Consider the following 13639-nt stretch of genomic DNA (forward strand, 5'->3'; position numbering starts at 1 on the left):
TGTAGGATGCTCTGCATATCCTCTGAAAATTATTTTATAAAAATGCTTTTTTCATCACTGTCTGCTGTCAGTTTTCCACTTAATCTTTAATGCATCAAGAAAAACAATGACCTGCTTTCTTCAAAAAATAGATTTCACTCCTGAATTTTAGCAAATCTCTAATTCATGTAACAATTTTTAGAAAAAGCAGAAATTGAACTCAGAAACTGTAAAACATGTTGGATATTTAAGGGTGAAAAGCAATTCAATAACTTTCTTTCTCCACCTATTTTTAACGGTATTGATCGAACCAGAAAAGCGTGTAACACTGCGGAGAAGTGGGACGACCTTGCACGCTAGTCCTGATTGACAAAGTCGAGACTGATGCACCTGCATAGCAATGCAGGCTATTTGAGCTGTCAGGCTGTCAAGTTAAAAGTGTTAAAGACAAAGTGAACCAGCAGTTGGAGAATCTGTCTGGAGAGGGAGACTTTGGCACATCTCAACTCATGAGACGACCCCATTGTCACTATGATCAATGAGGCAACCGTTTTAGCTGAAATTTGCACAGAACATTTGCTGTAACTTTATAACCAGTTATGTTAAAGGCTTACTATTAAATAGACGTCACAAAATTTAACCCGAAGTGCCACAAGCGACTGATGGGTCACAGATGTTCCTTCATGTACAGTTTCATATGTCGGCATGCATGTTTTGTTGTCCATCCAAGCCCAAAGTACCATTTGTAGCTTTTTAATGGGTTATTTTTGGAGCACCTTCAATTTTTAGCTGTTGATTTAGAAGATTTAATTCAGATGTTAACTTTACTTCTGTATTTTCCTCATGAAACAGCTTTACTGTATATGTATCCTTCAGTTTGTTGGACAATATTTTCTCTCTAAATCAGCAAAGGAGAACTGCTTCCAGGCCTAAACTGAATAAATTATTATTTGCAAAGAGCGCACAAGTGTCTGCTTACTCCAGTTCAGGCTCTTTATAATTGATATTGTATTTATTTAGACGCTAAAATATTATATACAACTTTCAGTTCTTGTTAATGTGTTCAGTTTTAAAAGAATGTGACTTTCTGAGTGCATTTGTTGCTGGGATTGCATTTCCATCTTTGTCATGTTTGAGTTTTTTGAATGTTGCATAATGTGCCGTTCTGTTTTGGTTAAACATTAAGGTGTAGTTTTAATCCAAAATAAAGATCCATATGAGGGAAGATTGATTGGGACAAGGACTCAGAGCTTCTCTCCAGCCTTACTTCCAGTTAACCAATATTTACTAACTCTCTACCAATGAGAGCACCTGAAGTCATTTGTTAAAGAATTGGGAGACCATTAAAATGTAAACAAATAAATCAAACATGCAAAGTAAAAACTGTGTGAGTATGTCCAGAGAGTAGAATGAGGTCCACACAAGAATCTTGTACAAAGCCCCAGCAGGGAAAAAGAAATGGTGACAAGCATGTATGCAAGAGGAAGGAAGAACAAACTTTCTTGCATGGTTTATTCGTTTTTCCTACTTTGACACATTAGATTTGACCATCAATGAGGGTCCTCTGCAGACCATAATGCAGCAGAGAGTAGAGCAAAAGTACAGAGCATGTATGTGGTAAAGATATACAACTCAAACACTTTAAAACCTAAAAAATAATATTAACAGCATTTACCTGACGTAAAATGTGCATGTGCATATAGTTCAAATTGTGGTTTAATTTTGTGAAAAGAATGAGAGTTCAGGAAGGAACAGAGTGCCGTTTGGCTGCATTTTCTATGCCTTTAACACGATCACACCCAGCTTAATGACATCATATGAAAACACTTTATAAGTATGCTTCCACGTTTTACAAAAAAAAAAAAAAGATCCATGCAGTGATTCTGGAAGTATAAATTAAACCAATAAGTTGAAAGTCAAATAGTAACCAGTTTTGAAACCTGTACATTTGTAAAACCTTCATATGCATTGACTGAATTAACTACCACATGCCTATTATTGCTTGAAAATTGTTCATGACAAGGGATCTCAACTCTGGTTTTCCAGTGCCTTTGACATATCCCTGCTGCAACACACCTGAATCAAATGAATGATCGATGGCCAGACCTTTGAAAGTTAGTTGACATGCCAAAAAGGATGGATCCAAAAGTTTTAGGGCAGCAGCACTAGAGAACGAGAGCTGGAGACCCCTGGTGTGTGATAATGTATGGGAATCAAAATTTGCACACTTGGATAACAAAGTATAAAGTGTACCTGTAATTCAGTGAAATGTTTCGAGTATCAAAAACATAATAGGACATGAAAATGTTATTTAGTACATTTCTATTGAACAGCATCCTGATGTTGCCTTCATAATTTCATTGCACATAGCAAGGCTTGTTGTTTACAATGACAATCAAAACTCTCCATTTTGATAATGCGGGTACAGAAAAAAAAAGTGGGAAATTGTTTTGTTTCCCAACCTTTGAGAAGTTTCATATGATCAGACTCGTTTCTGCTTTGCTTTTTTTGTGACAAGGCTGTCAAAAAAGGCCATCAGAGAGTGTGAACACTGGGGAGGCGGGTGCCTCACACAGTGATTCCATCCCACAGTCTGTTTGTGTTCCACTGATACAGCTCAGTCTCTGGACTCTGTCAGGAGTCCTGTTCCTGTCAAGTCAAATAAAAGCATTTCTCGCTCTGACACGGTGAACAGAGGGCCAAAGGGGTTCAAAAAGAGCTTGTAAAATGCACCAAACCTAAGCTTATGTCCGCAGCAGAATGCAAATAGAAACCCTGCAAGTTCAACAGCTCACAGGCAAGTCCAGGCTCAAACAATATATATATATATATATATAAAAAGAGTGCACACTTTCCTTTCTTGCTGGCATTTCTTCTAAATGTCAAATCATTCACCTGGAAAGAGTTCCACAGACCTTCAGGGATTGTCTTTGAGAATGTCAGACTAAACAACGTCTATGTACAGAGCTTCGGATTGAGTACAGTGTCTTCAGATTTCTTACAGTGAAGCCTGAGGGAAGGTGAGACATCTCAGGTCTCAGATGACTTTGTCACATTGCCTTAGCAAGTGTGCAAGTAATCTCAGGCTATGTTTTGTCTTGTAAACAATGCAGTGCTGTTTATCCTGTGGACGTGTTGCTTGACCCTATTTCCTGCGCATGATTAAATAACACTCCACATCTTATTCCAGTGATTTCTACAACTGTCTCTAGGGAACCTCAAATAAGGGGAAAAAAGGCAGACTTCCACCGAATGCCATCAAACAAGTCAGCGGTATTTACTACCATTATCTGGATTTTGTCTCAAGTTTACTTTAAAAGGACAGTCCTGACAGAGTCAATGAATTAAACCGGCCAACCACATAAAAGGTAACTATAGTTTATAAAACCTGAGACCATTAAACAAACACTGGGTGAACTTGGTTACACCTGGGGCATAAACAGGTCCTTGATCTGCAAAAGAAGAGCCGACACAGTTTGCAATAACGGTGACAGTGATTGTTGCTGGACTAATTAATGTTAACCCCAGCTCTCCTCCACCAGATGTCTAAGATTATGCACCAAAGTCTCAAGGTGACGGGAATGTTTGCCGTTTGATTTTTATCCGCAATAACCAAGGTCAGAGCGGGAGTTAATCTGATGTGTGTGTACACAGTGCTAAGCTTTGTGTCAAGTCATCTGCCTTGTAGGCAGCAGCTCTAATTCAGCTTTCATATCACACATGCTCCATTGTTTCACTGGAGATCTGAAAAGCATAACTGTTTCACACTGTGTTGGGCAATTTCTAAACGCTTGGAAAAATTTCAACTGTGTGTTTTTTTTCTCACACTTATTTTGAACTTCAAGAAGAGAAACTTTTTTGGATTAACGATCATCTAAAGCAGCGAGAAACGAGTTACAGTGGATATAAAAAGTGTGCACAGCCCAGTCAAATGCCAGGTTTTGGTCAAAAGATGAATTGCTTTAGCATCTTTTCACATTTACTGCAGTATCTTGTTCTACTGGAATGAAAAACAAACAAATTTGTTGGAGCAAGATGTCGCAACTTAAAATGACCTAATTATATAAATGTGCACACCCTTAAGCTAGAAGTTTGATAAATTCAACTTCTGATGCAGTTTGTGCTTTCAGGCTTCTTGTTGCACAATTATTTCAAGTAAAGAGAATCTGATCAACCTCAAATCAAGTTAAACTGTTATAATAGGGTCTTCTTGAGAGTAATGTGGTATTGTATCAGTGACTAACCAAAAATCCCCAGCTTCATTTCACTCAGGGGTTTTGATGCACATGGTTTCATTGCATATAAAGCTTTTGCATCTTGATCACTAACTACTTTTACTACTCCCCTTTTTAGTGTTTTCATGTTGTTGTTTTTTTAAATAATCAATAAGATACCAGCACAAAACCTCAATTAACATACATTCCTACAGAAATTAATGACTATTTATCCAAAAGACACTTAAATTTCAGTCTGAATCCGGGCAGAACGAGAGAATCTCTGGTGAGAACCGAGAAATGCATTAAAAACATAAAGTGCCTTTATTGGGTGATCATTCCTGTTTATCAGCTTCTGCCAGGCCAGTAATTACGACAGCAATACCTCCAGGAAGACAGTTTGATTGTTATTGCTTTTTCAAAAGAATTCACTTCATTGGCTTGCACTTAAGAGTAAATTGATTGATGTTGGTTTAATTGCAATGCGTCATAAACACTCCCATGCAATCTGTGGTAAATCATCAAAACTTATTTGTAAATCCAATGTTGTGTGCAACAAGATTCCTTGCTGCCTTATTTTTCTTTCTCAATCATTTTTTGTAACCGATGTCATTTCTTGCTCCAACTCCAAAGCTTCTGTCAAATCGAAACGAAAAGAGACCAAAGTATTTTTATGATTGGCTTTCGCCTCCTGAAATACCGAGCTCTCGCCCCGTTGGCTAATTGCTTGTTAGCACTCCTGGCCAACAAGAAGCAAAAGTCACACAGGGCTACTTCACAAACGCCCACGCACGCAGCATCTCCAGCGGCGTTCTGTCATGTTTGGACCATTTACATTACAAGAGTCTGCGACAACCAGTTGGGGTTTCTATTGTTGAAATTTTAAAAAATTCTATCTTAACCCAATCCTTTCTTGTTGAACTGTTAAAAAAACAAAACAACTTTTTGTGTGAATGCAGCCTAAGTGAGTTTAAATTCTCTGTTTAAAAACTGTGCTGTTATTTTGGTCCCAAATGTCTGTGACTGTTCTGTCGTGGAGGCAGTCGGCTCTCTGGCAATTTGTAATCGCATCTCCCTGTCAAGCACAGGTGACAGTTGATTGGTCTAGTGAAATCTGAATGCTTCATGGAACAAACGATAACAGTCCAGCCAAGCACTCGAAGTGGCCGTCTGGAACTTTCTGGCACTGAGGCTCAGAGTAATTGGGAAGTGGGAATGGAGGCCCAGCATTAATGCCGGATGAGCGGCAAGACTGAGGAACACCTGAGGTTTTTGGAGTGTGCATCACATTTGGAGGAACCTCCAGAGGTCTTTGGAACGTTGCTATGAATCCTGCCTCTGCTGCTGCTTCGATGCTGTTTAGATACAGAAAATAAATGCTGCAGAGAAAAGACGATCCAGTTCAGCAAGGTACCTCCGCCAAGGACGATCTGCATCAAGTTTGATTAAAAAGAAAACGCCGCTCTGTGACGTGAATAATAAGGACAAACAGATTATAGTGTTTTGAAGCTCTGGGACATTTTTACGTTCTTGTCTAAGAGGCTAAAGAATCATCAATCCATGTCCTGCAATTCAATATCACAGAAGAGTGTTGCACTAATCATTGATTTAAATGCTTCTTTGAGCCATTGCCAAGTCTGCAATTTTTTTATACACACACAAATATGGTGTGTTTCATAATAAATGTTTCAGATGTAATTCTACAATCTTTACTGTAACATATCTGAAATGTAAACAGTTGTCTGAAAATATTGCCACCCTGATTTGTTTAAGTTTATATGCATGCATTTATAAACCCACTTTGGAAATATAAACAGTTTGCATGAGTCGTTTTATCAAGCATGGATGGATGATTAAACCATTTAAATTCCTCTTTAGACTGTAAACCTTCACATTTTTTACAGCTATTCATGGCATAATCATTTATTGACAATATGTACGTTCTGAAGCAGGTAGTTTCTTTTTGAAGACATGAATAAATATGAAGATTGTGATTATTCTCTCTTTCTGTCAGGCAAGTTAAACAATTGTTCGGAAGTAGACAGTGTTTCTAACTGATGGATCATGTTAATGGATTAAGTGGTGGTAATGATCCCACAGAACATGATAATGCAGTTCCTGTCAGCTCAATACAATATGTAAGACTATTGAGGGACATAAACCATTGAATGAACACAAAGTTGCATTGTGAGACAGTTATTACCTTTTCATTGAAATTGCAGGAAACAATCCCAATATGTGGAAAATTAAAATTGCAAAGGTGCATGGACTTGGCAGGAAATGGTGCTGAATGAGACTGATGTCCTGATGTCCAGTGTTTTCTGACTATATTCATTGTTAGTTGTGTGCAGCACTTTTAGGATTTCTCAAGTTACCTCCACAAACTTTAGGGTTATTAGGAATAGACACAAAGAACTAGCAGGGTTTTTGTCTGTGTATTATACACTTGTGTCCACACCAGGCAAGGCATTGTTATCTTTTGTTGTTTTAATTACTACCATTTCAATACTTTATATTTAATCTTCCAGGCACTTGTCCTTTCTTGTAAATTCTCTTTTTATATATATATATCACCATCTACTCAATGCTCAATTCTACCTGCATTTGGGTCCACCATAACCTCCACAAATGATGAGAGTTTGTGAAATCCCAGACTTTTATGTAGCATTACTGAAACAAAATGGAGCTGGAACTGATTTAATCTGCAGATGGTGATAAAATCAAATAAAGAATGTGCCAAAACATGTAAAAATCCACTAATGTTCTTATCCACAGTGATCCATAAATAGGAACGTGGGCTTGACAGCAGATTTCTTAGACACCCTATGAAGAAATTGAATCAGGAATTGGAGATAATGTAGTTTAAAATGAGTATCACTGTAGAATGCTAAGTTTTATACCTCTAAATGTATTCTGTATGTTCATATGGTCTCTTTTTTGCAAGCATATTCTCAAAGTGCAACATTAAGGGTTAAAATGGGCCACTTTGCTTACAACTTGCTGCTGTTGGTCTTGCGTAGAATTAGTATCTGCTAACGCGGGTCTGAATTAATGAGAAAGTATTGATTTACGACGTCTGAATTGGTTCCAGAGCCACGAATGGCAGTTTAATCACAGAGCCAGATCCTTACCTGTAAATTTATTCACAGGCTGATGGTGAATCATATCTTAAGCACCGTTTTTGCAAACATGCCTCTACAGGTTGCATTTGAATTGTGAGCTTTGTGTATTTGGGATTTGTGTCTTTTTCCATGAGCTCATTCTGACAGCAAACTCCAGCAAAGATTTTTGAGCAAGTCTTCCACCACTGAAACCATTCATATGTTGGTAAAATATGCTGACTGCGTGCTTAAGTACTTCTTATTCCTCCAATCCCAAGTCCTTTGTCCCAAATGCAATTACTTGGGTTTGTTTCATCTAACGCTCTCTTTCTACAAGATAATGACCTTAAGGAGGAATCGCCCTCCTCACATCCTTTCCAATCAATGCCACTTCATGCAGTGGTTTAGCGGCACCTCATATAGCTTAGCACTCCAGTCATTCAGCATCTGATAAGGAGGATAACAAAGGGTACAGTGGCCACTTGTCCTTCCAGCTGAAAAAACGGCCTCAGCACACGAAAATCTGAATGTTTTTAAGTGAGGAAATGCCACCATGTGAATATTTAGGGTTAAAAAAACCATTTGTATTTCTGATTATAAGGTTGCACACATTCATCATTGAAGAATATTTAATTGTGGCTTTGAAATGATTTATTTGACATTTATTTTGCACTGAAAACAGCAGTGTAATTGAATCTTAAAAGTTACAGTTAAATGCAAGAAAGAGTTTATTTGAACCTAAACATACGACGATATGAAAACGTTTTGGCACTTAAATGCTTGAAATTATTGAAGAAATGTTTAAATACAGTTTATAGATGAGGCCATCACCCATAGCATCAAGAATTGACATAAACTTTGCTGGCAACGTGCGAAATGATCTCAAAATGAAACGCATAAAAACTTGAGAAGAAATTAAAGACCATAATAAAAACAACGTTTTTGACATGCTGGATATCTGTCAAGAAAAGTGCAACAAAGTAATTTTGGAACTGCAGTGAAACGCAATGTGAGCCATTATCCACAAACAGAAAAACTAATAGAATGGTGGCGAACCACTCCAAGAGTGACAGGCTTATCAAAATGACTCAACTCACCCAGAAGGCCATAAAAGGAATCCAGAACAACATCCAAAGCACTGCAGGCTTCATTTGCTCCAGTTAAACTCAGTGTTTATGATTCAACAAGAAGAAACAGAGACCAGGCAAAAGTGACATCAATGGGAGAGACCTGAGGCAAAAACAACTGCTTACCAAAGGAATGAATAAAACCAACAAAAAGGCATGTCTCAAGATTTGCCAAAAAACATACTGGAGAAATCCCAGACTTTTTGGAAAGTGTGTGGACTGGTGAGACAAAATTAGGACTTTTTGACATTCCCACTAATCAAGCATGGTGGTGGCAGCTTCATTCTGTGGGACTGTTTTATTGCCAGTGATAGTTGATAATTACAAGAATTCGGTGACATAATGAATATAAAAAGATTGCTGGTAAATTTATTAACTTCACCTCAAATCTGCCGCTCCAACAGAATGGTGATTGATTTTGAAAAGATAAAGATAAGCCTTTAAAAATTCCTGATCTCAAATATAACGGTCATGTGATCTAGGCACACTTTTTAAAGGCGCGTATGTCTGTATTTGAGCTTGTACGTACCTCACTCTGTGATGTTTTCTGCGTCTATTTCTTCCTTTTAGAATTTATTTTGGAATTCATTAAACATGCAAGTTTGATCATAAATCCTCTGTATGCAAACGGGTGGAACTGCAGATAGATATTCATCGTCCTCATCCAGTTCTCCACATATATGTGAATGGTATGTTTACTGTTACGTAAACCACTTCAGAGAATCTCCTTTCATCTCTTCCTTTGGATTTCCATACATTAGTCAAGCCATTCTTCCGCTTCTGCTAAAGTGAACCTTCATTCAGCACCCAGTCGACAGCGAACAGACCCCCCCCAACTCATCCACACAAGGCAAAAATAAAATTTTAATTACGTAAAAAAATAAAACACGGTGTAATGACAGGAAAAGAAAGCGATTAGAGCAGAAGCTCGGTGGCGAATAGAGAAGCCTGCTGCGGTTGAAAGCGTGATAATTAGACATTTCTTTCTGAGTGCCAGATACAAAGATTCGCTAATGTGCACTGAGCACAACCGGGGACGCTCGTGTCCATGGAATAATGTCTAAATTTAACTTTTGCAAAAGGCAACCTGGTCTCAAACACTGATACAACACCTGCCAAGAACACAGATTTAGAAATATGTGTTCAATGTGCATCCATGGTAAGTAGCAGCTTTGGCATGCGCCTCCTCCTTCTGTCTCTTTTCTCTGTATTCCATCTGAATGTTGCCAAGAAAGCAAGTAATTTGCACTCTTTACACGTCTGGCTATTATGAAGCACAATGACAGTTGACGTCCTCATATGATAAGAACTGCATAAAACTGAACTCAAACGTGCCAACATGTGTTCTGTCCACAGGGGGCAATGTGCTCCACATTTAGGCTCTATTATTGTTTGGCTCATAAATAGGCAGATGATGACAATCGTCACGACCAAAATGTTTTTAACCCAGGTATCTTCAGAGTAGAGCATCTGTTTACTAATATGAGTTGAGTCGGTGCAGGAGGTTTGAATTGGGGCAAATCACACAGCTGTCCTTGGAAAAACCTGAGTAGGTTTACAAAGTCTGTAACAACAAAGACAGAAAACTAATCAAACAGCTCTGCAGTCACACAGCAAGCAAACCTAATCCATCACTATCAGCGTGGAAGACAGGACGATAAGTGAAAATAGACAGCAGAAAGTCCAGGGAACGTTTTTGAAGATGCACAGAGAGAAAGCAGCAGATGAAATGCAGTGGTGAGACGTGGGTTGGAGTTTAGCAAAGGCTTACAGAAGCAACAGATCACAGCCAAGAGGCAATTTAGTTAATGATGCCAAAGCCCTACCTCTAATCCAACCAAAGCCAAGCTAAGTTTTTCTTGAACATACCCAGAAAAGCCCCAAAACATTCAAAGATATAAACCAATGTCTGAGGTTAAAAGTTGTTTGGGATTGATCAAATTTCTTGGTACAGTTGTGACAACATTTTTGGGTCTTTTTTTTTCTTTTTTTTTTAAAGAAAGATAAAAACATTTCTAAAAAATGTTGCAGTTAGGATTAAAAATGTTAAACATAAAAAAAACTACATTTTAGTTGGCCAATGTCGTTCAGCTGTGGATGATTATAAATCTATTTTATTGTAAATACAGGAGCTTTGTTTAGAAGCAACCGTAATGAGTTCCTTGGTGTTAGCTCCTAAAGCTAATCCTCGCTAGGCTAATAGGTTTTGAAACTGCAATATGACGACATTTTGGTTACAAATGTAACTTGTACTTAAATGACTTTTATGGAAATTAAAAATTATTGCTGACAATTTAAGTATTAACCAAACATTACCATTACTAAGAAATTGATAAATAAATTGAAACTTTATTTGTACTACATAAAGTTATAAGTATCTGATTTTATATGATTTCTTGTGAACCTACAGTTCAAATACAAAAATACATGAAGTTTATTATTCTAAACTTACTACAAATTCTTTGAAACAGTTTGAAATTTTGGACACTTTAATTCTATTTGTTAAAACACATTAAAGTGTTTATTTAAAAAAAAATTAGCTAAAATTTATTTGGCTAAGTACATTTTTTTTAAATTACAGATTTACTTTTGTAAAAACATGAACACTGTTGGTCATCTCATGTTTTTATTTGGTACAAATTCTGAGGAGGCTCTTTTGACCCCAAACTTGTTGATTCATGACCCATAATTGGCCCCCTGACCCCAACTTTAGAACCATTGTTCTAAATTGCAGCAGCTTGGATTTCCTGATTATAAACTTAAGCTTAAAAGCAGAAAATGTGCATTCCAATCACAAATGTCGTATCATTTCTTTCATGAAATTGCAGAACTGAAACCCAAAATCGACCTTCTCTCATGTCATGCGTCCGTAAGATACCAAGGCGACACCAGCCCACTCTTCAAACAAGTCCAATTACAGCTGGGAGTTTAAAGTCAAGCCAGAGAGCTCATTTAAACACACAGTACTGAGTAAAAGTGAACATACTCTGTTGCTCCTGCTTTACAGCAAAGCATTACAACCTCAAATTCCTCCAATTTACATTTCGTCAGATGCATGAGTAGCTGTTGGAATAACAGAATAATTGTCCTTATCAGTAAAAGCAGAAATTATTTCCTCTCCACATCCATCCATCCATACAGCAACAAGAGTCATCAATTCCATACAAACCACTGGATCATGCAAATTGAATTTTCTTTTAGCATCTCAGGGAAATAAAATGGTCAGGCTCTAAAACCTATCTCAGCCAACACCAGTCACCCCACCGCTCTGATGATCGACACTGAAAACGAAAAATCTGCCCCCTTCTGCCAGAAACCACCAAGCTGCTCTAAGTTGATGTTTTGTTCAGGAAAAAGTGAAACGCGGTGGAGCCAAACACGATGACGGTACCAAGAAAACAGTGAAATAAATATCGCTCCCTATTAGATTTATTGAAAAAAAAAAAAAAAAACTACATGTATATATTTGAGTGCACGTCTTTGAAGATCCGAGCATAAGAAATTATATTTATGATAAACAAACACAACCTCATGTGAAAGACATGTTGTTCCAAATCCAGTCTGTTGCGCCGTTTTACGCACATCTGGCGAGGCTGCGACGCAAATCTTTATTTCTCCCATCTTTTAAAAAAACGAGCTCAACATTCTTGGTACAAAATTTACCATCACTGCCCAACATTTGGCGGATTGAATCAGTTGCATAAACGGGAACTATATTGTCAGCGCGTCTCTTTTAAGCGTCAGTTTGGAATGATGTATATTAAAAAATGATTTTATTAAACACCGCTAAGCTTTCTGGGTCTGTTTTCAGCTGCTGCACATTCATGGATTTGGGTTTTATGACATCAAAAGATGAAAACTTGATTCTGATCCAATTGGTTCATGAAAAATAAAATAAGTTTGTTTTTTTCTAGGAGATGCGAGGGCGCGTGTGTCCAGAGCGCACCGAGAGCGCAAAATCCAAACAGGCGAAGGAAACATCTTGTAAAAGAAGTTCAGCAGACTGGGTGGGAATACCGGGACACGCTGATGTTTAGCCCGCTTCAGACAATCAGCATTTGGGTTCGCGCGTAAATTTGGCGCAGAGAAATCCATTGAGAAAATTCGCATTTGCGCAGATTCACAAAATGCCCACGTCCATCACTGGAGTCGGTATGGCACAGGCAGCGGAGGATCAGGCATCAAACATTTCACTTACATCACCGCTAAACAAAACAAACAAACAGACGCGTTTTTTTTTCTTTCTGATCATCTGATCAATAAAATGATCAGGAAAACTTGCACGCCTTTGTGTATTTTCTTCAGGTAAGTTTACAACCCAGAAACGGAGAAGAACAACAACTTTATAAAATTCTCCAAGATTTCATTTTTACCCTGGATGCTAATTAAACTAGAAATGTGGCGCTCAGCATCTAAAAAGTCTGAGCTTAAATCCTCCTGTAAAAACTGATCCACCCTATCTGTCAGAAAACAGAAGGGAATAAAAACGCTCAATTTGGAGCTTTTAGATAAACCAGTTTCTGGATGCGCCAGGATGCAGGTCGGCTGTTGCACATGAGTGAGGGGGAACAGATCGAAGCTTACCCGCGCATATGCTGTCCCGATGGCGTCTTTTGGGTCGCTTCATGCCACCGTGACTGCATGTCTGAGGACATGCTTGTGGAGTCGAGGTTCTGGAGACGAGAAGCGCGTCGGCTGCACAGGAGGGAGAGGGGAGAAAGGGGGAGGAGGTGGCAGAGAGAGAGAGAAAGAGAGAGAGAGAGAGACAGAGGGCGCAAGGGAAAAGAGAGGAGATGTGAAAAGTGAGGAAGCATTTCCAGGACTGCGATGAATCAGTTATTATGTTCAAGAAGTGGAGACGGCGCGTCATTAAAATAAACCAAATCAAAGGTGAAATAGATTTGGTCAAAATCACGACCACTGCTCACCTTTTAAAATAGAAATTAAACTTGTAGAAAAAAAATACACCCAACAATAAAGCTCTTAAATATAATGCTTTATCAGTTTTATTCCATAGTGGATCTTGTTCCCTCTGGTTTAATTAAACACATTTCTTTTAATTAATTAAGTTATGACAAAGTCATTTTTTTCTTTTCCTTTTTTTTTAATTCTCGCTTACTTTTTATAATTTTAAAAACTGCTCAAATCGAGATTAGCAGCAAAAAAAAAAAAAATCAGAATGTTTTACTGACATCTACTGGGGGAGAACTTAATGCTG

At 38.0% G+C, this 13639-nt stretch overlaps 1 protein-coding gene across 2 annotated transcripts in view; it reads right to left on the reverse strand.

Annotated features, from left to right (window-relative positions):
• Nucleotides 1-13125, reverse strand: part of chrm2a (cholinergic receptor, muscarinic 2a) — a 71768-nt gene extending 58643 nt beyond the window's left edge. For both annotated transcript variants that reach the window (XM_055020336.1, XM_055020337.1), the window contains exon 1: nucleotides 13006-13125. The gene's annotated coding sequence lies outside the window, so the exon portion shown is untranslated. The remainder of the gene's footprint in view (nucleotides 1-13005) is intronic.
• Between the last annotated feature and the right edge of the window lie 514 nt (nucleotides 13126-13639).

The sequence above is a fragment of the Poeciliopsis prolifica genome, unplaced genomic scaffold (genome assembly GCF_027474105.1).
Source record: "Poeciliopsis prolifica strain line A6 unplaced genomic scaffold, Auburn_PproV2 SCAFFOLD067, whole genome shotgun sequence".
Classification (NCBI taxonomy): Eukaryota; Metazoa; Chordata; class Actinopteri; order Cyprinodontiformes; family Poeciliidae; genus Poeciliopsis; species Poeciliopsis prolifica.